The 27,599-nt window shown below is 44.0% G+C and overlaps 1 protein-coding gene and 1 long non-coding RNA gene across 3 annotated transcripts in view; both read right to left on the reverse strand.

Annotated features, from left to right (window-relative positions):
- Jazf1 (JAZF zinc finger 1) overlaps nt 1–27,599 on the reverse strand; it is a 300,560-nt gene that overhangs the window by 181,648 nt on the left and 91,313 nt on the right. The window lies entirely within an intron of this gene.
- Nucleotides 15,446–26,837, reverse strand: Gm33219. The gene is made up of 2 exons (XR_377681.3): nt 21,342–26,837; nt 15,446–21,294 (listed from the first exon to the last, which is right to left on the reverse strand). It is a non-coding gene; the product is annotated as a predicted gene, 33219 (long non-coding RNA).

The following is a 27,599-nucleotide window of genomic DNA, read 5'->3' on the forward strand; positions in this document are numbered from 1 at the left end:
AGATGATCATCTTTTGTGTGCATGCTAGTCATCCACTCATCCCTGGAGAACTCTGTCATGTCCTTGCTACCCCGCATGTTGCCTTTTTATCTCTCCTTTGCTGTTTTAAACTTTATCTAACTTCCTTTTGTTGTCAGTGCATTTTATACCATCTCTAACAAGTCGTGCAAACACGACATCTTCTGGCTTTGTATTTATGACTTTATGTGTTTCACGCTTACATCTGCTGACTTTATTTACTTACGTGCTACTTTGCTGGGTACTAAACACAGGGCAACACACATGCCAGGCAGTGACTCTGTCACTGCACTACAACCCAGCCCTGGACTTGTTTTTAAATACACAAAGGAAATTATGGAAAACTGATATTCCAATACCTGAAAGTGATCTGCCTGTCAGAATACTTGTTGAGAGCGCTGATTCACTATATCTGATGTCCCTACTCTCAACTCCTGTTTCTAAATTTAGTAAACCGATTTGGGTAAGACTAAAATCATTACATAGGAAGCAATAATCTTTCAGGGGTACATCCAGGAAATAAATTATGATATTTATGCTACTAGATAGCAAAAGGAAACAATACATAAAACAGTATTTTCATATTTCTTATTAGTGAGGAGATAAGCTGAAGATCTTCAAAACGCTGTAATCTCCAAGACAGATTTCAATTGGAGAATAGTCTAACATAAAATGGTGTTATTTTCATCCCACCAACCACTGGATTTTAAGCAAAAAGATGGAATGGAGTGAGAAGAGATTCATAGTGAGAAGACACCAGAGGCCCCGAGGCCCCGCCCTCAGATTTCTGAGCCTTCAGCAGCTTGGCATTCACCTTTCCCTCACCATGTGTTCTGCGACTGACAGCTTTGCAGGAGTGGCAGTGTGGGCTCACTGCTACTGTGAGGGAGCATGCCTGTGGAGAGGTTTTGGTTAGTTTACAGTGCATTGAAGCACAGGACATGTAACAGCAGCACAGGTAACTGACCCGACAGTAATTGTACACATGGCTTGCTGGTGTAGTGCTGGCTCCAACAGTAGCAAGCACGCTTCCAGCTTTACTGCTCTAGCTTTCCTAGTTGCAGCTTTGATTGATGCTCTAATTTAACTGAGCCTCTGTTGTACAGATCTCTTCTGAAATTTCCTTGTGGATTTTCTAAGACAGAGGCTTAAGAGCACAAATTAGAAGATAAGTCACATAATTCAAACACAAGTTAGATGGGCTACAGGATTCAAATAACTGCTAGGATGGATGGCCTTAAACCTTCTATTCCAGCTTTAACGAGAGCATCTTACCTGCAACACCTGCCCATTCTGGTCTGACTTGTGACGCCTGCCCTGACAGCTCTCACTGAAGCTATCGTCAGTGTGGCAGTGTTGGGACAGCTTTCCTTGTTGAAGACGTGAGTGGGTGTGCACTGTGCCCTGACTACTGCACTCACTTCTGTGCAGTTTTTGTAAATACAATAGCTTTGCACAACCTTTTACAAATGTATTAATTTCACCATGTTACAAAGTAGAGAATGTGGTGCCAACCAGGAGCACAGGACTTCTTACCCAGCACTGCCCACCATCACTGCTTTTGTGTAAGCATTGTTTACAATCTTGATCTTATTAGAATACCGACTGAAGTCCCTAGTCAGCCTTTTCATTTGTTAATAATATTTGTGACTTTCAGTGGCCTTACACAAATATGATATATTGCTTGGGCATATCTTTTGTTCTGTGCAGGACATTTTGACTTTTACAAAGAATTATAATTTACAACAACTGCTTGTTATTTAAACTTTCTTAGTGCAGAAACCTTTTACTCCCACACTCAGCTTTGGGGACACTAAAGTAAAAAGCTTGTATTCTCTGCCTCCTGTTTCCTTCTTGGCTGCCCTCTTCCCTTTTCTTTGCTTGTGTGACTCTTATTGGCCTATTCCATTTATATAAAATCATAGGTGTCTCTTGTTACTTTTAAATATTGGTTAAATAAGAGGATTTTTATAGAAAAGAAAGTAAACATGCTACAAGAAAACAAATAATTGCTTCCCAGAACATATATCCCAACACACATTTAAGTGTGTAAAATGATACTTTCAGCAGTATCATTCCTCAATCAACACCATTTATCTATAAAGTCTTTCCTACTGGCTCTGGCATAAAACTAAGTCCCCTGTAGTTATAGAGGCCATGCAGATAAAAATGAAGGAATAATGAGACTAGTCCTATGCCTTTTATAACCAATTGCTGGGTATTTAACTAGTTCCTCACAGTGCGGTTACCCGGCAGTCATCCTGCGCAGGAAAAAGCAAACACATTGCCCATCAGCACCCTGCTGCGGGGCTTGTGCCACCCAGACCCAGAGAAGCCTCTGGAACATTGGCTGACAGGACTGTTCCTTGTGGTTTGTATGTGTATGTTCTGGCCACACTAAAGTCACTTGTAAAGATTTCTACTGTTTCCTTTTAGGAAGCCCAGGCTTGGTATAAAATGTGGTTCTCTCATGCTTGAGGCCATGAGGGTAAATGCTGGTGTATCCCCACTTAAAGAGAGAAGGCAGGAAGACAGGCAGACTCTAGACACCGTCTGCCTCTCTTCCTGCCATCTGGTTAATGTAGGGCTGGCTGCTGGGAGCAAGGGGAGGGTGAGGGCCCAGGAGTCAAGCTGGAAGGGAAGGGCTGGCATTGTGGAGTCACCTCAGGAATGAGGTGTGCGCTCCTCCAGTGGGGCTGTGTGAGCTGTAGACTCTGCATTTTCTGTTCAAGTCCCCAGATCAGTGCAGGCAGTGTGCTACATGGTATTTATCCAAGGCGTAAATGTGAAATAAACAATTTAAAAAATTAGTTGGATACCCTTAGAATTTGTGTATTTTATGTCAAGATTTGAAAAATTTAAAGTTTCCACAATAAACTTATTAAATAGAAGATGCCTTCAGTGTATTCCCCGGAGGCTTTTCTTCATGTATCCGTGGCAACGGCCTCCTCCAGCGTTCAGCCCCACTGTCACACTCATTTCGCATCACTGGTGCACTAGCGCCCCTCAAGCCTTCTCTGGTTGATGTGCTTCCCTGACTCTAAAACCCTCCGATGGCTTTCCATGCTTTGTCATTGTCTCTGACCTTCCCTACTTGGCACCGGAGCCCCTACAGGGGCAGCCATGCACCTTGTCTGCCTGCAGCCTCTGCAGACCTTGCTAAGACTCCCAGGAGAAGGTCCCCAACCCAGCCTCTGTAGCAGTGCTTTTCTTCTCTCTCCAACAATTCCTGAATTTCCATGTTGGTCCACTGAAACCTCTTCTCTTTTCAAGATTCCTCCAAATAAATGAATGCAGGGGTAATAATAGCAAATACATATTTATTGCAAGTTTAATTGTGTTACTATATACTACTTTATACTAATGATATTAGCATTATTACACTTTATTATTTATTACACAGATTGCATCTTCCACAAAGGTAAGGCTGTTTGGCTTGTGGATGCATCTCCTGGCCTGGGAAGGCAGCTAGCAGTGAGAATTTGATGACTGAGTGACAGTGTCTATGGATACCTGAGTAAAAGCTGGTTTTCCTCACAAATGTTTTCAATAAATCTTTTTCTTTTCAAAATAGGGTATTACAAACTCACAGTGGTCCTGTCACAGACTTCCTGAGGGCTGGGACTACAGGTGGGACCTACAATACTTAGAGAGGTACAAATGATTTCATTCCCAAGAATGCAATTGTAATCCATACAATGTAAACCACACAGCACACAGGGCTGTACAGTCCAGAAATACTAAGTGACACGTGTGAGGACCCAGCTCAAGGTGCTCAGTGTGCTGCCCCCTCTTCCTTTGGGCTTTCAGAGAATGTTCCGTCATAATGCAGCAGTATCAGTTGGATCTTGCAGTTACACTCAAATCTGTTCTCTGCTTCTGGTATCTCCTCTTTGTGAACAGAAAAAAAAAGGGGGGAGGGTCCTTATCACAGCATCTTCTGAAGCCCCTGCCAGAGCATCATAAGTAGGGACTGGAGGTAGGACAGTGGGGAATGCAGGAGTGACCTGGGTAATTTCTCTTTAAAGATAACCTGGTGTGTGCAACAGACCAAAGTGTAGCAACCACAAGGAGCAGGCCTGTCAGTGGTAGCCCTGGGAGTGCAGGTCTCTAATAGATAAAAAAGAGACTCAAAGTCAATGCTACACTTCAGAGGGCTGCATTTCCTGAACTGTTCAGAAAAGAAAATGAATGCATTAATGCACATGGGCAAGAAATTTCACAGAAGGTATTGCAAACCTTTTCCTGTTCAAGGAACATAAGTACCAAATTAGTGAATTAGATTCAAAGTACACACAGTTCCTTTAGTCTGGAAAGTTCTCTTGTATATGTGTGCACAAGGTACAGATCGCCGTTTGGACCCATTTCTCCTGCCTTCACCATCAAAATGACTGTGAGTCACTCTCGCCACTTACCTCATTCCTGGTCCTAGGTCCCATGACTTAAGAGCTAGCTGTACTGTGACAATGTCAAATATACTCATCTCTAAATTGGAAACTGCCTTCCTCTACTAGTCACTATTATTACTATTACTATCATCATCATCATCATCATCATTAGTTAGCTCACAAAGAACTGGGTTCCTTGCGACCTCTCCATACCTACACGGCATCATACTTTGCTCATATTCATCCACCCACCTCTACAATTCTTTGTTAACAGGTATATGTCAAAATGTTTGCTGGGCTTTAAGCAGACATGATTTTGAGCTGTTTTAGAGCTTGCTGAAAAAGAAATTCCCTAGATTCTTTCTGGAACATGTGAAAAATGGCAGATGACAACTTGGCCCATTTGTTTCTGTCTTTTTCAGTTTGACACTAGAAAGGGAAAGGGAAGCAAAAGCCTGAGTCATCATGCGGCCATCATGGCCACAGCCTTCCCCGGAGTGACCCGAGGCACAGCAGCTGTTGTTCACTAATGGCACGTTACCAAGGAAGAGGCAGGCTAGACTGCATGCTTGGCCCAGGCCATGGTGAACGATTGGCTAAATAAACGAACTGGTAGCACAGTGAAGGTTCCAGAGTGATTATTGTAACAGCACATAAAATAAATGTTTTCATGAGCGTCACGTGTGCTCATCTCGGTGACATTTCCCAGGGTTTTCCACTCTATACTCTACTTCAGATACCAATACAGCCCAGGGCCTGATAGCAGTCACTAAGATTCACTGAGCACTATTTTGCCAAGCCCAACTTTGCATGTATTTCACTTAAGCATACCATCCTGCATATTAACAGTGCAGGCCTGGAACTGGGGAGAGGCCTGATGTGCTCAGATCCCAGGATGCATATGCGAAGTCAGGCACACAGATGTCTACATTTGGAACCGCAGTGCTGGAAGGCAGAAGCAGTCAGATCTTGGGAGCTCACCGGCTGGTCAGCTAGGCCAAATGGGTGAACACCAGGTTAAATAAGAGACCCTGCCTCAAAAATAAGATGGAGGGCTACTGAGGAAGACACCTGAATCTGTCTTCCTCTGCACACACACTTATTGAGCCATCATTCTGTGAGGCCCTCTGAGACACAGGAAGAAACAGCAACTGTTTTCTACCAATGATGGGATTTTCAAGCTCACAACTCACTCAATGCTGGTTTAGAGCTGCCTACTTATTTACCACTTCATTTCTTGTTCCTTGGCTCAGCTGCAACTTTTTTTGAAATCAGTTTCCTTCCAAAGTACATTGTTTCGAGTCCACCCTTCCCTGTTGAGGTACAGAGGGTGTAGCTCAGGGACTTCAGCTTGAGTCTCCTCCCCAGCTAGAACTTCCTCTGTGACAGTCTGATTGCAACAGTCTCTAACTGGCTTCCTGGTTCTCTGCTTCTGTAATCACAGCTGGCAGCTGGTCTCCAAGCACCAAGGTCTCCCATCTCCAAGTTCTGCGGGTCTACTGTGTACAGATAGCTACAGATGGTTTTTAAGTTTTCACCTAGAGTCTGGGGAGCTGGCTCAGTGGGTAAAGTGAGGCCCTGAGTTCTGATCTGCAGAGCCCATGTAGAAGCCAGGTGTAGCAGTTTTGAAGGAGGCGTGTACAGATAGGTATACCCCAGGGCCTCACTGGCCAGTCAGCCAGACGGTGAGCTTCAGGCTAGTGAGATACCCCATCTCACAAAACAACACTGACAGAAACAGGGAGGACACCCAGCACTGCCCTCTGCTCCCCACATTTACCGCACTCGCTCAGCACACACAAGTGCTATGCACAGAAAAGGGTTTCCTCTGTGATTTGCTGTGTGTTCTCTCCACGTCCTAGCCTCCGCACCCTCCCAGACGTTTCTGTTCCGCAGCACTGTATGCTGCAAGTTGTTTAACTTCATCTTCTAATTTGATTCTTCCTCTGGTTCTTTCTAATGTACAATTAGCTACCTCCAACCTTTTAATTTTTGTATTTTTATTTATATGGTATATTGTCTTTTGCAAGTGTTCATTGCTGGTTTGATAATTTTGCTCCACAGGCACATAATTCTGTCTTCTCTCTTATCCAAGAGTCAATGTCTTTGTGTCTGATGGCCTCACATCTGTGGCCTCTGTAGACAGTCTTTCATGGTGACTTGTTTTCTTAGGCTTTGAGAGTTCAACTGAGAAATTCTCTGTGGGGGGTTTTTAATGCTTGGATTAAGGGAGGCTCCTCCCCAAAGGATCTGCTGTTATTCCTGTCTGATGCCCCAGATTCTTAGCTGAACCCAGTGCTTTCCTGACCACTCCTCCATCCAGCCACTGCAAAGTCCTGCTGTAAATCCATCAGCTGCTCCAAGCGTATACAGTTTCTAAAGATGTTGCTGCTGCCGCCTCCTCCTCCTTTTCCTCTTACACGTCCTCTTCCTCCTCCTCCTCTTCTTCATCTCTTCTCTTCCACACATTTTCAGGTTCAGACAGATTTTGGACTAGCCTGTCATTAGGAAGGGAATGTAGCTCTTGAGGTCTGGTTCCCTGGTAGGAGGTGTCTCTGCTGGCTGTTCAGTCCTCTTGGATGGTCTGCAGCTTTCTCCTTCTGTGGCTCTGGGGGTTATAAAATCTAAGCAAGACAAAGACAGCCTCCTGCCCTCAGCTTACCTCTCTAGTATCTGCCATTTCAATGTCTTGTCAGATTTCAGTGTCTTGTGCAGCTTGAGAGAAGCCTGGGTCCACCGGCCCTGAGACAGGACTCTTCATGTAAGTCTGCACAGTCCTTGTAGATGTGGGGGTCTACCCTGTGCTTCAGTGTTTCTAATTAGCGAGTGAGAACAGGGAAGTCCTTGCATCTTTTATGGGCACTGTGAGGTTGATACATACACAGCATACAGGGAGTAGAAAGTGCTGTCACCACCACGACTGTCCAACTGCAGCATCGCGGAGACCTCACAGTGCTGTTTTCCGCTCTACAGTATTGCTCTTATTCCTTACCATGTTGTAAAATCTAGGTCTGCAAAATTTCACTCTGTAGTAACATTTCTGCTAATGCATTCATTTCATGAAGCCTCCATTTAATTACACAAAACACATAAATATATGTATAATGATGAATGGCAGATACACCCTGTCAACCTACTCTCCTGAATTAGGACCAAGAAGAGGGACAGAGATAAGTTACAAACCAAACTAATCACAAATGTCTGTGCCTAGCAGAGGGAGTCAGTGACCTTCAAGTGTGAAGGTTGGCAAATACAAAGCATGTTACAAGGAAAAGGACTGGCACCATTGCTCTTGGTTCTTACTGGGGCTGTGAGAGATTGAGAAGCCTGGATAAGAGGCAGAAGGCTTTTCAGTCCCAGAGTAGCCTTTATAGGGGACGATCCCACAACTATAGATGATGTAAAAAGCCATATATCCACAAGTATAGTCAGAGAGCAACCTTCAGTAGAGTATTTGAGGTATTGATGTTAATATGTGCACATTTATAAAATGTTAAAATCATTCTTTTTATCACAAACACATTTTTAAATTCAGTGCTCAGCTTACATTGCCAGTGTAAACATCCTGCAAGAGAAATGATCTCCTGTTGATTTGCACATGACAACATTTTGCTGTTCTTAACAATTAAAGAAACACATTTGGCCAAATTAGGATTTGGGGTCATGGCAGTTATGAATGTATGATCCCTCAACTCCAATTCACCCCTTAACTGCCTTTAAGAACAGACTGGACTCTCAACCACGCTACACTATTAGTGCCATGCTAGGCCTTGCCAGCAGAGGGCGCTGCAAGGATATGGCTATGACTCCTTCGTGGCTAGCAGCACCTGCTTCATTTTCCCTGAGAGGACAGGCAGCACGGGCCTGTGAGTACTCAGGTGATGTGCTTCTGCAGTGATGCAGGGCTTCACTGAGAGTCATCACTTCTCCATGAACCTCCAAGGCAACACTGGACATTTATCAGCTTCAGGTCACAGGCTCACTTGACTTGCCCCCAGCCACAGCCTTCCAGGATCTTTCAGAGTTGTCTCCTAGGAGTCTAGCAAATGCAGAGCAGCTGTGACCCAGGCAGCCCCCTAAGTTTCTGCTACCTCCACTGAGCTCCATCTATACCCTCTCCAAGCAAGCCAGAACCCAGCCTTGAGGAAGGACTCCATCTGCTCTGTCCTCCCTTCAGTCCTTTCTCTTGACCTCAGGGAGAGGGCGCCTCATCCCTAAGCATCTTAACGTTTGCAGCAGTAACACAACAAGCAGAAAGTCCACAGACGAGATTATTAAAAACATGGCATAGAACTAGCTTCGCTCATGTGCATAAAATGCATATGAACACAAATAAATCCTGTGCTTAGACCTGGGCCCCCAAAGTATCTAACACACACACACACAAATATTCCAACCACCCAAATCTTAATTGTTTTAATGCCAGTGAAGCCAACATTTTGGATAAAGAAAAAGCCAGGCAAGCCTTTGTTACTGAGGTCTAAACTACTTCTTGGAGAAATGATGGCCAGCTGGCATGGTTCACACATGCTCTGGGACACGGAATGACACTGGAGTGCATCACGAAGCTTACTTCATTCTCTTTTTGTACAACACGGACAGATCCCAAGCTTTAAGCTGATCTAAGCACTAAATACTCTTCCACACCTTGTTGTTTCTTCCTATTACAAAGAAGAGCTGATTTTTAGCCTACAATTCTAAAATAATGAATAAAATATTTTACCACATCTTATTCTAAGTCATTTTATTTTATAAGAATTTGAGGATTCAGATTACTTCAGAAGGCATAACATACAGGTAAAAGTACATTTAAAGCTATGGGTTGCTTACTTATGTATTCAGTGACACTGAAGGGTCCAGGAGCAGATAGAAAGCGAGCGGAGCAGGAACTGTGGCAGGAAATGAACGAGGAGCCAACAGCCTGGAGTATCCCCCTCGAATACAGGAGGAAAATGGGGAGGTTTGGTAGCAAAAGACAATAAAGATTTTCACAAGGAGTCACCCTTGTGACCACTGCCAACATCATCATATAGATTTGCAATGGAGAGCCCCTATATTTGTGGAAGAAGTCAAGCATTTTTAATAATAAAATAAATTGCATCCATTTTGACTCGGTTTGAATCTGAACTGAAATATAAAATAAAACCACCAACCAAGTAGGAGTTACAATACAAAGTATACAAAGGGAAGAATGTGTTCAGCTCTAGCTGAAGTATTTCTCCATATTTGTGGATATCAGGAAAAAAGCAAATATCTGGGATTACATTTTTTCCAGAAATCTGATTCACCACTATGCAAATAATTTGACATTTCAAAAAAAAAGTGTTTTCAGTAACATTTGAGGTTTCCTGAATAAATAGTTTCTAATTTATCTGAGCCTCTCTGACATGGGGAAGGCTTCGAGGACAGCAGATGTTTGAAGGCAGCATGGCGGAATTTTAAATGTAATGAGTTGCACATCACAGAGAAATGCAGCACCTCTCTGGACTCCCAGAAGTATTCTACTCTTTCTAAAGTTCTTCTAAAAGGTCAAAGCAATCTACGATGATAAGTAACTGACAAGAGGTAGAAAAATGAGGCACCTTGTAAATTATCATTCTTTAAAACTACAAATGACTGAGGTAGGCAAATTTTATGTGCATCACAAAAGGTATGGAACTAACACTACTTGATGACCAGAAAACCCTGGCTACACATTTCCTTATTTCCATCTTTTAGTTTTAAGTAAGTTCATTTCCCACAAAAATTGAAATATATTTCAAAGCTCAGCATTTTCTGTTAACTGGAGAACAGGAAACCAACATAAAATTTAAAAGAAGGAAACTATGTAAAAATCTTACATGAGCAAACTATTTTTCAGTTCTGACTCTCACCATGTGAACAGAAATCAACATTTCTGGAAACTGACTATGAGCCAGAAATCAAGGGGGGGGGGGGGCGGGCATTCTCTGCCCATTCAGCAGAGAACTAGTTGTCTGAAAATGGTCTCTAGGCAGAACGGCTTTGACTCCCTGGCATACTACCTTTCATTAACTCAATTCTGACAACGACAGAAACAGATCTCACCAGAGGCATTTTGAAATGGCTATATGCTTTAAGGAACACAGACTGGGTCTTGGCACAGGCTGGCCAGGGCCAGGAGAGAGGAAGCACACACCTCACGGTGGTCATCATCCACCCGACAGCAAGAGTAACCCTGAGGGCCACGCGGTGCCCGCTGGCAAAGCACTGCTAGTCTCCAGGCGGCTGGTGCAGTCACTGCACAGGGCGGCTACTCTTGCTGTGCGTGTTGTCCTTGTTTTAAGATTCTAATTGGAAAAGTCAGACTGTGATTCCATTTTAGGACTTCAAAGAGATAACCGCCTTTTAGAGAAACTTCTGCAAAAGCCCCTCACACTGCAGCCAAAGTTGTCCTCAGCTCATCAGAACCAAGGAGAATTAGCATTTGGAAAATTAGGTACTCAGGGTCAGGCTCTATTCAAGACCACGTATGTCCCTTCCAGGTAACCCCTTTGTACAGGTCTCACCCAGCCTGGACCAGTCTCTGCCAAGCCACTGCCTTCGCCAGCTATGTAGAGAAGAAAATGCTAGTTCTGTGTCCACCTGGCACCCCAAGCAGGCTCTCATTTTCCAGACCACAGAGGATGGGCAGGAAAGACTGGATTTGAACAAAGCCCAGTTAGGATAAACAAGCCCTCCCTGAATGTTTCCCTGTCTCATCAGCACTGTCCAGAAGGAGGCTAAGTATTCCCTCATCATATTACTTATAGCAAATATTTGATTAAAATCTAATTTATGAAAAAGCCACTCTCTGGCCCTTGTCCTGATCCCAGTGCTTGGCTGCTAGGGTTTACAACAACACTGGAGGACACCAATAAAGCTCTACTAAGGCCACAGAAGACGTCTCATGAGTAGGCTAGGTACAGAAAACACAGAGGTCGGCACTTTAGACGCCTCTCCACGTAGGTGAGACAGAGGGATTACAGGCCCAGGGGATTCTGATATAGAAAGCAAGTGAGACTCACAAACAATCTATTCTTAACCCACACAAAATCTTTTAGCGGCTATTTTTTAACAAGATACTTTCCTTAGCGCTACAAAAGCCCTGCTCTGGGGTCCAGGCCAGTGACTGAGTTATCCTTAGGTGCATTTATGACACAGCACTTGATATGCCTTACATTACATGACTAAATCCTGTGAATTCACTCATTTCTAAGAAAATCCCAGAGAGCTGGAAATCAGGTCCCCAACTCAGAGCTCTGTAACAGACTGAGGACACTGTGGCTCCATCAATGTCTCAGCCGACCAGTCATCTGATGACCACTGTGTGCAGTGGTTACCTGTAAACTCTACCCTGTCAGTGGGATTGAGAGGCACAGGCATTTACAGTTGATTTCTAATTTAAATCCAATGTCCTTTCCAGTCTGGTTTTTACATTTTATGTGCCTCTCTCACACCAACAAGGGAGAAATGAATTTAGCTTTGACTCACCTGGTTTAGAAATAAGACAAGTGGCTGATGGAGTTTTGCCCCAGGTTTCCTGGGACACTCCGGGCTTACTTCACAGCACTTAACCATAGAGCTACATGTCCAAGTTACAGCATACACACTAGTTTTGGGAGAAAGGTCCCACTGCCTCTATGCTCCATCCCTCTGACCTATAGCCTAGAGCCTGGAACAACGCCAGAGTCCAAGCTCCTCCTAGCATTCACTCTGGACTGCTCTGGCTGCCCTTCTTTTCCTGCAAAGAACACTGTGTAATCCCACCCCACACACACAGAAGGGGAGAGGCATCCTGGCTGTAGCCCCAGAAAGGGGGCTTTCCTGTTGCTCTGCCCTTGATGGAGCCTCCCTCACAAACAGCTGGGATCCTTTTTCTTTATTTTTAAGCAATTAAAACTGCACTTGATATCGTTATGGTAATCTCTCCATGCTGTGTTTAGACTAACCTTTCCTTACTTAAGACTTCACCCCTCTATCCTAAAGAGAGAACCATTTAGAGGCTGCGAACACTTCATGAAAGTGACTTGGCTTTTATGTCTAAAAGAAAGCCAACTACTTAGAAAGGAGCTGAGAGCACATGTGTGGGAGGAGCTAAGAGCACACGTGTGGGAGGAGCTGAGAGCACACTGTGGGAGGTGGGAGGAGCTGAGAGCACATGTGTGGGAGGAGCTGAGAGCACACTGTGGGAGGAGCTGAGAGCACACTGTGGGAGGAGCTGAGAGCACACGTGTGGGAGGAGCTGAGAGCACACTGTGGGAGGTGGGAAGAGCTGAGAGACACTGTGGGAGGTGGGAGGAGCTGAGAGCACACTGTGGGAGGTGGGAGGAGCTGAGAGCACACTGTGGGAGGTGGGAGGAGCTGAGAGCACACTGTGGGAGGAGCTGAGAGCACACTGTGGGAGGAACTGAGAGCACACTGTGGGAGGAACTGAGAGCACACTGTGGGAGGAGCTGAGAGCACACTGTGGGAGGTGGGAGGAGCTGAGAGCACACTGTGGGAGGTGGGAGGAGCTGAGAGCACACTGTGGGAGGAACTGAGAGCACATGTGTGGGAGGAGCTGAGAGCACACTGTGGGAGGAGCTGAGAGCACACTGTGGGAGGAGCTGAGAGCACACTGTGGGAGGAGCTGAGAGCACACTATGGGAGGTGGGAGGAGCTGAGAGCACGTGTGGAAGGAGCTGAGAGCACACTGTGGGAGGAGCTGAGAGCACATATACGGCCATGCTTTCCTTGCCACTGCTTCCTGTCTTCACAGAAAAGAAGAAAAGCTTCTAGATATTGGCAAGAATTTTATGAACTATAAGTTGTTGCTTACAAATGTTTTTTGAAGATATATTTGGATTATCCACAGAGAGCAGATGTTTCTGTAAACATTCCCCCAACCCAGCCATGTGCTACCCCCAGTGTGATTACGCCCAGCATCTGGCTCTTGGGCAGGCTACCACTTAGGAAGTCTGAAAGCATCCAACTCTTGCTCCACTTTAGCAGATTTCCCCTCCCCCACACCTTGTCCCAAGGGTGAATGGAAGGGCCTTGCAGCAGGAAGTCAGGTAGCAGGAGGCCTTGGTATCCCAGCAGCAGAGAGAAGACCAGGGGCAAAGAGTGCATGTCTCAGAACAGACCAAATTCTTAGCAAACCACTTGGTCACAAAGCCTACAATTTCATAAGGGCAAGGCTTAGTTCTTACTATGTCTTGAAGCACCAACGTCCTTCAAAATCCCCCATTAAAACATGAGCTCCTCAAGGGCACACTGAGAGTTTTTATTTTTCTTTGTGGCCCCAGCACTAGTGCACTACAGACACACCATAAATCCGATCGACTGGAATGCAAGCTCTGAATATCTTCGTGGGAACAAGGCCATGACTAGCAGGCATCTTAACTGGAACTGGCTGCCAGGTAACAGCAAGATAAACACAGCATGGTGCATTGCTGGTGCAGCTGCCCGGTGTGGATTTGGGGGTTCATCCCGTGAGCTATGCCATGCAGTGTGCTGAGCAGCAGCATTGGGATATGAGAGCCAATGAGGAGCCTCTGAGAGAGTGTTCAATGCACAGTAAAGGGTGACACGATCACACTGAAGAGACACAGTTGAAGTCAGGCTCCAGTCATAGATTTAAACACCAGCACAAAGGCAGACCTTGAGTGGACACCCTTTATGGCTACAGTCAAATTCTTCTCAAAATCCTGCCCTGACCACACCTCAGAAATCTTTAATCCTCCTCACAAACTTTTACAACTGAACTCTTGCTTTTCTTTCTCACTCAACTATTGGGAGGGGCTTTAAAAAATAAAGTAAATATATTAATATACAAAAGTTAATACTCTTCATAAAAGTATTTTTAACCCAGCTCTCAATCTGCCAAGATGTCAGGGTGGCCTTCCACTCACCGTGTGCCACCCACAGACCCATGGACAGACCTTCCAGTAGGGACAGCACTAACAGTTGATAAAAGGACCAGAAGGAGATGACAAAAATATGTGTGGTTGACAAAAAAGCAGGAGATGCAGCACAGAAGGGCACACTGCTCACAAACAGGCTACGTGCAGAGAAGGCTGCACGGCTGGCTTTTTGCCAAGTCCTCCAAGTGAGATGCGCTCCCAGCTCAGCGCAGCACCACTATGTTCTCAGGCTTATATTCCAAAAAGATAGCCCAAGATGCTACTAACAATAAAGAGGACAACGACAAGACAGAAGATAATAGCCTCTAAAAGAAATTCCTGACACTGTAGCTTCACATAAGCATCATGCCTGGAGTCTATCACAGGGCACCGCTCTTGAATTCCGTGAATCTTCTGCTCTAAATAAACCAAAGGGAAGAACTCTGGAGCAGATGAAGGAAACGTACACTGCTTGCATAATCTGGGCACACTGTGGGGTGACTGTCTTTAAACCCAGGTCTTGCTGCTCACTGGTGTCAGCAGTGACTGTGCTCAGAATGCCAGCCCGCTCCGTACGGTGTGAAAGTGTGGTGATGTTGCTAGCCCAGGGTGAAAACTGACTTGAAACAACCGCAATAATCAAGCTCCCTCCAGACCCCTGAGCTATGTGAAAGGGCAGATGTAAGGAATAATTAATACAATTCAAGGAGCAGCAAGAGCCCACACAGCACTCAAGTTCACAGAAAATAATTGCTACCACATTTGGTATGGACTCTAACTATCTGAGAGTCCACCTTAAACACATCAAAAAGCCCAAAGCCAGACCTCAAATGCAGGCTGTCACTGAGACAAGTGTTTTTAGACACACTTGGAAGTAACTTTTAAAAGCTACAACTGTAGGAGTTAGAAAATAGATACACAAAAAGAAAATATACACCCCCCTCATAACTCAGCTCCTTTTCACCACCCAAAAACTAACACATTACAAGTAAACACATAAACACTTCACAGAAAATCACAAAACTAGAATGAGTTAAGTGAGCAAGTTACTAATCTTTGTGTTTTCATTTTTCATTATCACAAATGAATTTTTAAAAAATATATATATATATATATGCATACTACCCAAATGTTATTCTTGACACATATTTAAAATTTTTTTTTACATTTTATGGGTGACACAAAACCACCTACATTTAGGGAAAATACAAAGCCAGCCTCTCTTGCCTAGTCCCTTCGTCCCAGCCAGCTGATGGCTTTGGTGTACAGACAGGTGACTAACAAGCAGCAGATAAAGCTACTCTCTCACACAAAGTAGAGCACCACTGACATCTAGATTTCACTGATCAGAGGACTCCCTGAGACAGGCACTCTTCATGGCAAGAGGTCACCCAGGGCATAGCAGGGCAGGTCTAGCGGTCTAGAGCTGGGCCTGAGACCCAGCTTGCTCTCTCCTCGCTGCAGTGTCTTCAGAGACAAGCTCTCCCCAGCCTGCCTGCCTTCAGCAGAGTGCTGACTTCAAGCTGCTCACCGCCCTATTGTCTTATGGAAGGTCTCACCCAAGAGTCCCAGGCCTAGCTAAGCAAACTCTTGAGCAAATTGACTCTCCAGAACGGAACCCCTGTGGTTTGCTCTGGTTTCACTTCGAATAGAGGACCAAGTCACCGGCACCTACCATTCTCACAAACCACGCTTCCCCTCAGAGGGAGGAGGAGCCTTCACACCTCACTAAGTGGCTCCAGTCTGCACTGTCCTGCTGTCTGGGAACAGTTACTCTCCAGAAGTAATTTCGGAGATGTACACCCTGTCTGCATAGAAGCCCCTGGACTTGTGCGTTGTTCTTTGTAGTAAAGAGAGACAAATGGCTGCGAGAATCTTATACTTACAGAGTGATGATTAAGAAACAAAGAATAGCTTAAAAACACAATTAGAAAGACATGGTATAAAAAAAAAATAGGAGTCCAGATGTCAAGCACACTCTGCCTTTTAAATTGGTGTGGAGTCTCACAAAGGAAACCAGTTCTGGCTAGTTGGGAGCAGCAGAGGGGAGGCCTCTCCGGCATACTCTACTTCTGTGGATTTATCAACACACAGCTAACCTGCGTTAGGAAAGCCCATGCACACTATTTAAAGTGCCTCGGAGTGGTCCATGGGCTGCACTTTTTCCTGTCCAAGGACATTTAAGTCATCTCATGCAAGCACGGTGACAGGTCACTGTGAGGGTGCCAGAAGGGGAGTGTAGGTGCAAGTCACAGGAGGAAGCTTACTTGTAGCTAAAATTAGTAACTGTTGCAGTCAGAGGAACAATTACAAAATTTGAGCTGTGGAGTAGAGCTCAAGTGGAAAGCAGGATTTTAATCTTGTGCTCAATATCTTAAAATGCTAAAGGGAAAGAAATGGTCTACACAAAGAGGAATCCAAACTCAGCAAACTCCAAGAAACTAAGGAGGGGAAGATAACAGAAATCTCTCTCTGTGGTCATTTGAAGTAAACTTCCTATTTGTATAGAACAAAACAAAAATGAGGCTTAATAACTAATAAATATTACATGAAACAAGCTATTTAAACAGCCTGGTGTTTGGCATTTAAAAGGTTTTAAAATAATACCTTCATGAGCGTTTGAGGCTTTAACTGTTATATGCCTCTTCTCATTAATGAGGTCATTCTTGCCTGGAGAGCTGTGTAAAACTACTATGTTTTTAATGGTGCCCAAACAAGACTGAATTGACATGGCGTTACGTGGTGCATTTTGGGACAACCCACTCAGGGGGGAATCCTTTAAGGATCCTGCAGCCGAGTGCTTATTACAATGTTTATAACAACAGCAACAATGGTTGCTGGGCTATGCTCTCATTTTCTGGAGAGAAGTAAAGGATGAAAAAGGATGTGGTCCTGGAAAGAGAACATGCCTTTCCTTTAGACAAGGACAGAGAGCTACCGACAGCCTCCGGGCCTCTCCACATCTGTGCCCTCAAATGGGCAGCAAACGCAGATCTGTTTCCAAGTCAATTCCCCTCACTATCCAGAGCAGCGAGGCTCCTCTACGCCTCCTTCTGCCTGTGAAACCTTTACTTACTTACAGGAAGTCACGCGTCTGACAGAGAGTAATCCCATTCCAAGAATATTGAAGTCACTAGTTAAATGCTGGAAAATAATTTTTAAACTTGCATAGAGTAAATACAACCTCCTAGTCTCACTCATCTCAGTTTCTTCTTCACAACGTTTCCTATACAAATACATACTTTAAGTTAGTTTTTCTCTCAACATATAAGACTATATAAAACTGCTTAAACAATTAGACAATATTATTCTTTCTAATTGCTGCATACTATTCCATATTATATAGATATACTCTTTGAGCACTCTTGATGTTAATGGATATTTAAGTGAATCTAAATTTTTTGCTCTTAAAAATTGTTCTATTTTCATAGGGTAGAAGTCTAAGGCCTTCTGTGTCCTTAGTTGATTTAAAACTTAATTTGACACTGGTAATTTTGATCCCAGTGACATCAGATCATAAGTCATAAATAAGGTCCTAACAACCTCAGAATAGAAGAGATGGCTGAGAACACTGTCACCTTTAGAGCATTTTCTCCTCGTGGCTTATTATCCTGAGTCTGCTGTTTCTCCCAGGCTCAGGCAGCAGAGATGCTGATGTGCCTAAAGTGCATGTTTCTCGACTAGGTCTCAAGTCCCGTGGCCTTGACTGGATGGGGTCCTGCTGCAGTATTAAACTGCTCTAATTGCATTCTTCAAGCCAGCTGAAGGCTGACAGCTTCCGCTCCCGGCTCATTATCAGGGCACTTCAAGGGGCTCCATTATGAGTAGAGCACCTGGTCCAAATTTATTTCAACGGCCCAGAGAAAAATGGGAAGGTGCTTAATGTTCAACCACAATGGTGACATTTTTATGAGATAGCCAAGGTTCAGAAACAAATAAATGAAAGGTTTGAAAGGAGTATGAACAGAAACCATGACAATAAAAATTCAACATTAATATATCAACTTAAAACATATACCACCCATATACTTGGGGTAAGGCCAGGCTCAGCATAGACAAGCCAGCAAGAAAAGGGAGAGGAAAAAAAGCCAACAACAGCCTCCTCTCCCTGTGACAGGCCTCCCTGGAAAGACAGACGGAATTCCAAGAACGCTGCAGACAGTCAGACTGAGATGTAAACCCTGAGTCCTGGTTAAAATAACAACTTTCTCACCTCCGTGAACCCACATGAGAATGGAAGAAAATTCAAGTAGAATTCGGGGTATCTGAAATGTATGCTGTTCCTTCTTTTTCTCTGGTTTGCTACAAATTGCTGTCTTTCACTTAAGAATTTAAGGAAACGTGTAAGTTAGTGAATCTTTACACAACTGTCTCTCTAAGAGAGTACTTGCAAATATGCACTGAGCACTTCCTAATAAATGTACACTAGGGGCTTTTCCTAGGTAGGCCTCAGCAGCCCCAGAGTAAGGCCTGCTCCTGGGATGTAAATCCGTATCCAGAGACGCGTCGGAGCTATGCTCGCTGGGCTGAGCACTTGCAGAGAGAGGACTTAGTGTACAGACGGCAACCAACTTTAAAGGCCAGCAGCCCAGCTGCAGTGCATTAGAGAGCTCTACCCTCCACTAAGAATTTGTTTAAAGAAACTTTTAAAATAAATATTTGTGTTCTCTCCCTAAACACAACAACGGTCCTTACACTGGGACCTAAGAAAATGGTGAACAGAAACCCTGGTGCTGGCCCTTATCACTGGGAACGAGAGCTCGACAGGGGCCGCACCAGCGCAGGGCGGTTAGGAAATGTTTAGTCTCTTCAGAGAAAAAGAGGTCAATTAATCACTACAAGGATTTTTTTCCAACTATTAGCTGCTTTTGGCTTTGGAATTTTATCTTTTTCAAGCATTTTCCTTATTAAGCGAACTCTGCAGATGTGCAATACATTAGTATGCCAAAGTACAAAGACTTTAATTATTTTACTGATTTAAAAAGGCAGCTAGATACTACCTATTTTTCACATACTGACTTCCCCACTCTGGTCTCAAATTGAAAGTTATGAATCCTGGGTAGCCAGCCTAAACAGGCAATGCTACTTGAACCTTTTTTTTTTTCTTTCCTTCAACTAACAAACATACGCTCTTAAAATTAATTACCTGATAGAATCACCTAAGTACAAAAGTGGCAGAACCCCCTGGAGTAAATCTGAGATTCGTCCAGTGAGTCACCACATGTGGCAGACCACCCAGTGGCCTAGGTCTCTGACTGGAGAGTTAGGAGAGTCTTCAGCTGGTGGTGGGAGGGTGACTTGGGCAAGAGCTGATTGGGTTTTAAAGATATGGGGCCTGCTTTCTCCTTGTTGACACTCTCATGATCCTCTGTCTTAGATTTTTAAGATGCTTCATATAAACTAGCTTGGAACAACTGAGAGATTGGTGAGACTAGGCAGGGTGGTTTGTATGAGGTCAGCAGTCCCATCCTTTTCTGTCTCGTTGGAACAGAAGAACACTGGGGTCACTCAAGATGCTTGGTCAAACAAACATACAAACAAAAACAATCAACACACAGAACCAAGAACAACAAAAAGAAAACAAAAACACCAAAACCAAAACATAAAACTGCTGGCATAGGACATATGGTTTTCTACATTTGTACACCTTGTTAAATATATGTCACTACTATGATGATACTGCCCCACCTGTTGGCAGGGGGAATTCTAGAAGAGCCTTAGATTCAAGCATGGGATTTGCTGGCTGTGTAACCATTTCCTGGCCATGTAAGTCACCACTAAGCCTTCAGGGTCAGTCTACCTACCTATAAGGGGGCCACAGCCATGTCTGCTTTTCCCCTCACAGAGAACCACTGAGCCCACCATACATGTTTGGGTGACAGGGCTTGCAGGCTCAGAAGCCTTCATGCTGCCAGCACTCTGCCTGCAGGCATCTGTTCTCTGCAGTTGCCTGTGCTGCCCTCTTGTGGTAGGCAAACTACAATGCTACTCAAAAATGACAAACTAGCACCTGGAAGCTGGACTCAGTTTCAGGCAAGCAGCTTTCAACTGTCAGAATAGAAAGGGTCAGTAGACTCTAAGTATATAATGCAAAGGGTGGGCTAGGTCTCCCTTGATGCTATGCCAGAGCCTGCAATTTGGGAACAGAAAAAAAGAATAAATTAAAGAGGAAAAATTCTATACCCCCAGAAGTGTCTCACACTACGACAAAACATTTAAGACGTGGAAATGTCAGACAAGAGAGATAGATCTGCCAGTGCTGGTGGGAACCTCACCCTCTCCCTGTTTAGAGATAAATATTCAAGCCAAAATAATTGTTCACAAACTGTAGGAGCCAACAGCCACCCATACATTTGCCTGAACTCTAGACTTAGAATAGCTAACATTTAGAACAGGTAGAAACCCCAAGACACCGTATAGTAGTGTTTTATTATGCATGGCTTTGGTGGGAAAGGCAAGAAAATTTCGTGGAACCATTTTGAGTATAGAGAGGAGCAAGAGAAAATGGAGGATGAATACAATCAAAGTATGAATTTGTCAAAAAACAAGAACAAAAAGGAGGGAGGAGAGGAGGGAGGGAGGGATCAGAGGGGAGGAAACATGGAGGAAGTAGACAGCTGAGGGAGAGGTTTTTGTTTTGTTTTGTTTTTTTGTATCCTCTGACTTCAGGGTAATAGGGAAAACAGCAGGCTGGGATGCAACCCAGTGGAGATAAGGTTGGGGCCAGACAGATGTGGCATGAATGCCCCTCATGATGAGTGCACTCTGAGAGGAAAGCCATGCAGACGAGCAGCAAGTGGAGGGCAGCCACCAACATGAGCTCAGCTCCACCTCAGAGGAAGCCCTGGAATGGGTGGAATCAATCCTCAGAGGGCAGGGTTGGAGAAGAGATTTCTCCGAGCACCAGAAGCTCTACAAACGTTCGATGATGCTCAGCATCAGCGATGCAGTCTCTACCTGTATCAGCTACTCAATCCATCCGTATGCTCAGCCAGCATCTCCACCTGTATCAGCTACTCAATCCATCCGTATGCTCAGCCAGCATCTCCACCTCTATCAGCTACTCAATCCATCCGTATGCTCAGCCAGCACTGTAGGGTCATGGAAGGGGTCTGAGACGACAGAATAGAGTGCCTATGACATTGGATAAGCTTGGAGCACCAGAAATGCTTACAGTGACCTCTGCTGCACCCTGCAGCCATAACCAGAGCCCTATCCCATGAGAGAGGACATAGGGCAGTATTCTAGGCAATACTGACAGCAGGAACTTGGTATATTATAAAGGCCAGAGAATTTGGGATTCAAAATCTTTCAGATTCAAAATCTTGTGTTTCTAATCTATCAAGATTACCCCCACCCCAAAATCACAGACTGAAGTTTCTCCATCTCTAGTAGCTCAAATACAGCAGTATTCCCATAATATCAAAACTTCATTCTTCTATGTTCTTAACAAAGTGAATAGAATAAAGGGCCATAATGTACATACCTGGTTGTGACAGAGTAGTGAGAATTTATTGAATAAATCAGCGACGTAAGTTACATTAAGGGTCTAAATAAGTTGACTTCAAAACTCTCCCTAACTAAGAATACTATATTTTGAGCTAGAAATTAAATTTATTACTTAAAAGCTCCTTCGCTATGTTAGAATAAATTGTGTCTGATGGTCATGAGAAAGTACATGGAGACTTAAAACTTTTAAAGACTGCTAAAGCATTCTTCAGGCAAAATGTAAGACCTGGCAGAGCGTTTCAAACAGGCCATGCCACAGATCACCTCCTTCAAGGCAGCACATGTGCATGTGAGTGAATGTATGTGTGTACACATGTATGTGTGCCCGTATGCGCATGCTGAAAAGCTCACCACTCCAGTTAAGAGCAATGTGACGCCTAGGCCCCTCTCCCCTGGGCTTGCCATTCTCCTCTGCTTCTCATCACTCCTTCCTTTGTCCAGCCATGAAGGTCCTTGTCTAGGATGTCTTCATGGGTGTTCTGTGTTCTCTCTTTTCCTCTGTTTAGTGATGGCTCTCAAGTCTCTTCCTCCAGCTCCACTGGACTATCAGACTAGCAGGACAGATCACCCCAGCCTGTCTGAAAGCTCCCCTGTATCTGGCCCCTCCTCTGGTCTTCTCCAGAATGAGAGCCATATATGGGCCCATTACCTACCTTCAGCTCCTCCTGGAAAACACCCTCAGCTAAACCACAAAGGAGCAGGTGCATCCATCTGAAGACTACTGGAATCTGCTTCTGACCAGCAATAGCATCTGGCCCCAGGCCTCCAGAGCCATAGCTAAGCCACCCTCCAGAGGGCACCCAAGAACAGCTCCACAAATGCTAATCTGATCGTAGCAGTCTAGCTCAAGACTCTCCTGTCTCCCACAGGCCTATGAAAGCCAAGCTTCTCCAACCCTAACCGTAAGGCCTAGCTCGCAGCCTCGACCCTGCTGAGTGCTTCAGACTTACTTTCTCACTTACTGTGCCAGGGCCACAGATCACAGGACTTTACGTACCGCCCCTCCTCCCAGCCACCCCGTCTGGGACTATCTCTGGAAGCGATCAGACAGCTCTGCCCCAGGCTCCCCTTGGTGCTTCTTTTGCCCCTCAGCTTGGTTCTCACACAGGGTCAGAGGTTTCTGATACACTTCCCTACTCATAACTTTTAAGGCCATCTTGTATATAACTCAGCTTCCAAATCTGCATGAGGCCCATCAATTGAGAGGCACTCAATAAACAGTGAGTAATTATGACTATTTGACTTTGGGTTACTGTGCGAAGTGGATTGGTGCACTATACACTTGAGAATAATATAAATCTGGGTCCTCATGCCAGTTCCACAGTCACCAAGCTAGGGGATCCTAAACCATAGACGAAAACTTCAGGCTCTGTTTCCACAGAAACATCCACTTCATAGGTTGGCTGTGCGGTACATTTGTTCATGCCAGTGTGCTTAGTTATTTGTAGTTTTTAAAGTGCAGTGCCATGAGCTGATGTGTTACTGCATCAATCATTGACACTGTAAAGCTGAGCCCATGATGGGGTTCTTCAGTGACAGCTCTTCAAAGACATACTGGATCCCGGCTAACTCACTGAGGACCCTCTGCCATGGACTGTCAACCTCAGGATTATGTGGACTGCCCCTTCATCTTAGCTTGTCTGATTCTAAGTCTAACAACACAAAAAGATTGGTTTCTTGAATGACGAGAGAATGGTTACGGATGTAGTTTGATCATTACATCTGATATTGGGAATGGTCTAAATGTAACCAGTCATGAGGGCTGAATACTTGTCAGTCATGAGCTGCCCTATTGAAGCACTTTGTGTTGCCTGAAAAGGATTCCAGACGTGCTCCTTGTGCTCCACAGCTGGGGCGCTAAGGATGCCTTCCCTGCCAATGGTTTGCTACTGCTCGTTAAAGGGAAAATTCTACCTTCTAAAAGAGGGAAAGGGAAAAGATAGAATCTGAAAAGGCGGAAGTGAGTAAGAAAGAGGAAGAAATCCCACAACTGTCAGATTGTGGTGAGTTTAAGAGTCTTGCTAGGCAGGGAGGCTGAGACGGGAAGACGCTGTGTTTGAGGGCAGCTTGGACTAGGTAGTAAGGACACATCTCAGACATGGAATGAACCAATCAGACAGAGCCAAGTGGTACAGTCTTGCTCATTGGTTTTACAGCATGCTGAGTCTCTCCATCTCCTCCATGGGAAAAACAAACACACACAGCCACCCCTTTCAACCTGGTCAACTGGGGGCTTTGGAATCATTACAAAGTACAAGAAGATAACCACTTTAAAATAAAAACTTTTCATGTACCCAGTAAGTTCAGTAAATTGTGGCAGCCAGGCACCCACTTTAAAAGTCTGAGTTCTGAACACAGCTTCTTATCCATGGCTTCAGATTCCAACAGGAATCCTGGCCTCCTTCTGTTCTGTGCTTAGAAACTTCGAGACGTACTGCCAGTTAAAACTGTCAAGCATTCCCCAGTCCTTTCATGATCCAGCTAGAAAAGAAAGAAGTCTCAAGTTTCTGAGAGTGGGGCTCCCATCTCTTATGCAGTCTCAGTGCTCAGGAGATGGTGGGAACAAGCCTTAGAGCAGGTTTTTGTCAAGTTTCTCTCACTAGAAAACAAGATGTAGAGCTAGCTGGGTACGGTGCACACAGCTCTCGCCAGCACTTGAGACATGAGAGCAGGAGGACTGGGAGTCAGTCATCTTTGACTGACGTCTTTGGCTACAGGAGACCCGAAGGCACCTTCTTACTGAAGGTGTCCCACTGTGTACTTTCCAAGGGTTATATGTATTATGCTGTGTCCTGGAATTCTTTTAACTTGGAAAACCATTTTGTCTTGTTTTTAGCTTAAGGGGTATCTGCCCAGGCTAGCCTTAAACTCCAGTGCTCAAGTGACCCAGCCTCAGGCTCCAGGGTAGATGGGACTATGGGTATGTGCCATTGTGCCCTGCTTGTCTTGGAACTCCTCATTAGGACTGAGACATGACTTTATGTGGTTACTTACCACAAAATACCAAAGAGCTTAATACTGAATCATTTATTAAACGTCTCCTGATATATATATATAATTGTGTTTAAAGATGTCCTTTTCAGCCTAAAATGAACTATAAAATATCTATCTACAGACTATGTCCTTAAGAAAACTAACAAAATGAGTATTAGGAAACCAAATTATTTACGATTTTTGTATTGAAAGCATATAAAACTTGAATTTTTATATACAGATTAGATCCTCATAACCCTAAAACAGGTAATGGATTACTTAAATCTATTCCTTAAAACGTCTCTGTTCCCCAGATTAAGGTTCATATTCAAAGTGTCATCCCAAGTGATTTTTTATGGTCGAGTTATAAACCCCTTCAAAAAAAAGAAGGCTTGCATTGGAAGTGTTGACATCACATTAACTATTGCTCTGCAAACTGAACCCAATAATCAAGGCCCATTATATTTATGGGGCGGGTAAAAGTCTGTACCTATTAATCACACAGTCAGACTGACAGGTCTGAGTTTGTAATCTAAAAAAACAAATACATCCTTTTTCTTGAATCACTGATGCCAAAAAGAATGTGCAGGCATTTTAATACTTTTCAAATGTAATTTTTTTAATAGAAGTTAGGGAAGTAGCTTTGTTGAAACATTTAATTTATTTGCACCTGCTGTGGTTATATTTAGCACATCTGCAGACTAGCAGAGATTTTTCTCTTCTATAGATAGTTCCTGAAAATTACAAATATGATATTTGATAGTGCTGTATTATAGAGAGAAATTTTATAAAACTATTCAACTAACCTGCATTGAGGCCATACCAAATTGTGATTAATTACCAAAAGAATATTCCACTCCTAAGTTCTAATTCGACCCCACCATATAAAACCATCTAAAATGTCAGCATTCTGTCTTTATGACGTCATGCCATCCCAGTAATTCTGTTTTACAAGTAAATCCCTATTATACATTAATAAGGGCTGTTGGTGGCTAAACATCTTGCTTCCCCAGTAATGACTTGCTTGAAGGCAATTAGGGCAGCCAGGTGTGGTGGATCTGGATACTCATAAAGTTTTTATATTTTACTATTTCCATTTGATTTGGGGAGGTGTGTTCCAATCTACCCAAATGAAAAAGGAAGCTATGCCCATGTTTTCAGCTGTGGTATGCTTTGACCAAAACTGATAAACTCATTTCATACTTTGCTCCTTAGAAGGTGGGATTAGAGGCGTTCAGGTCATGTCATACCAGACACTTCGTCACAGTAGTGCTCTCCCCCTCCTCTCCCGGTCTCATGCCTGCCCTTCTTCCTCCATTAGGACTTTCTGGGTAGCTCCTGAGTAGTGAAACAGCTCCATGGAAGAAGGGCCTTTGCCCACTTTACTAACATATTTTTGTTGTAACTAGTTTAGGCCAGTAGAGGAGACTTCAAATTAAGGTTTTGTGTCATAAGAGGAGTGATGATTTTTCCCATTACAAGAAAAACAATTTCCTTTTACAAACTACAAACGCTACATGAAGAAATTAGTGTGAAGACTTAGCATATCTGAAAAAAAGCAAGCCCAGACTCCTCTACTATTAAGTGTTTTCCTCTTTGCTTTATAATTTACACTGGTCAGTTTGGTTTAATTTAGTTTTTAAAAAATAGTTCAAGATTATGAAGATTAGTTTTGTGATATGAAATGTCAAGATTCATTTGTTTTTTAACTTGGTATGTGGACACGCTAAACACATCAATGACCAGCCAGACAAAGTAACTGTGCAGCTGCTGCCGACCCAAGCCCCACTGTCCCTATATCTGGCTACATCATGGGGACAGGAAGTGAGGTGGAGGTGACCCAGACCAACCTTGCTGCTTTGCAAGGATAAAGTTGCATCCTATCTCTCTTCAAAAGCAAAATTTACACAATCAAAACTTGATGAAAATACCCTCAAAGTGGTCCTTAATTTCTTTCTCAGCTATTTCGATATTTCCATTTTGTTTGCTTTTGACTTTTGAAGGAAATCTATCTAAGTAACCAGGGAAGACTTTTTTTTTAATTTTTTATTAGATATTTTCTTAATTTACATTTCAAATGCTATCCTGAAAGTTCCCTATACCCTCCCCCACCCTGCTCCCCTACCCACCCACTCCCTCTTCTTGGCCCTGGCATTCCCCTGTACTGGGGCATATAAAGTTTGCAATACCAAGGGGCCTCTCTTCCCAATGATGGCTGACTAGGCCATCTTCTGTTACATATGCAGTTAGAGACACGAGCTCTGGGGCGGGGGGGGGGGTACTGGTTAGTTCATATTGTTGTTCCACCTATAGGGTTGCAGACCCCTTCAACTCTTTGGGTGCTTTCTCTAGCTTCTCCATTGGGGACCCTGTGTTCCATCCAATAGCTGACTGTGAGCATCCACTTCTGTATTTGCCAGGCATTGGCACAGCCTCATACGAGACAGCTATATCAGGGTCCCTTCAGCAACTCTTGCTGGCATATGCAATAGTGTCTGGGTTTGGTGGCTGATTATGGGATGGATTCCTGGGTGGAGTAGTCTCTGGATAGTCCATCCTTTCGTCTTAGCTCCAAATTTTGTCTCTGTAACTCCTTTCATGGTTATCTTGTTCCCTATTCTAAGGAGGAATGAAGTATCCACACGTTGGTCTTCCTTCTTCTTGATTTTCTTGTGTTTTGCAAATTGTATCTTGGGTATTCTAAGATTCTGTGCTAATATCCACTTATCAGTGAGTACATATCTAGTGACTTCTTTTGTGATTGGGTTACCTCACTAAGGATGATATCCTCCAGATACATCTATTTGCCCAAGAATTTCATAAATTC

Source organism: Mus musculus, chromosome 6 (genome assembly GCF_000001635.26).
Source record: "Mus musculus strain C57BL/6J chromosome 6, GRCm38.p6 C57BL/6J".
NCBI classification, from domain to species: domain Eukaryota; kingdom Metazoa; phylum Chordata; class Mammalia; order Rodentia; family Muridae; genus Mus; species Mus musculus.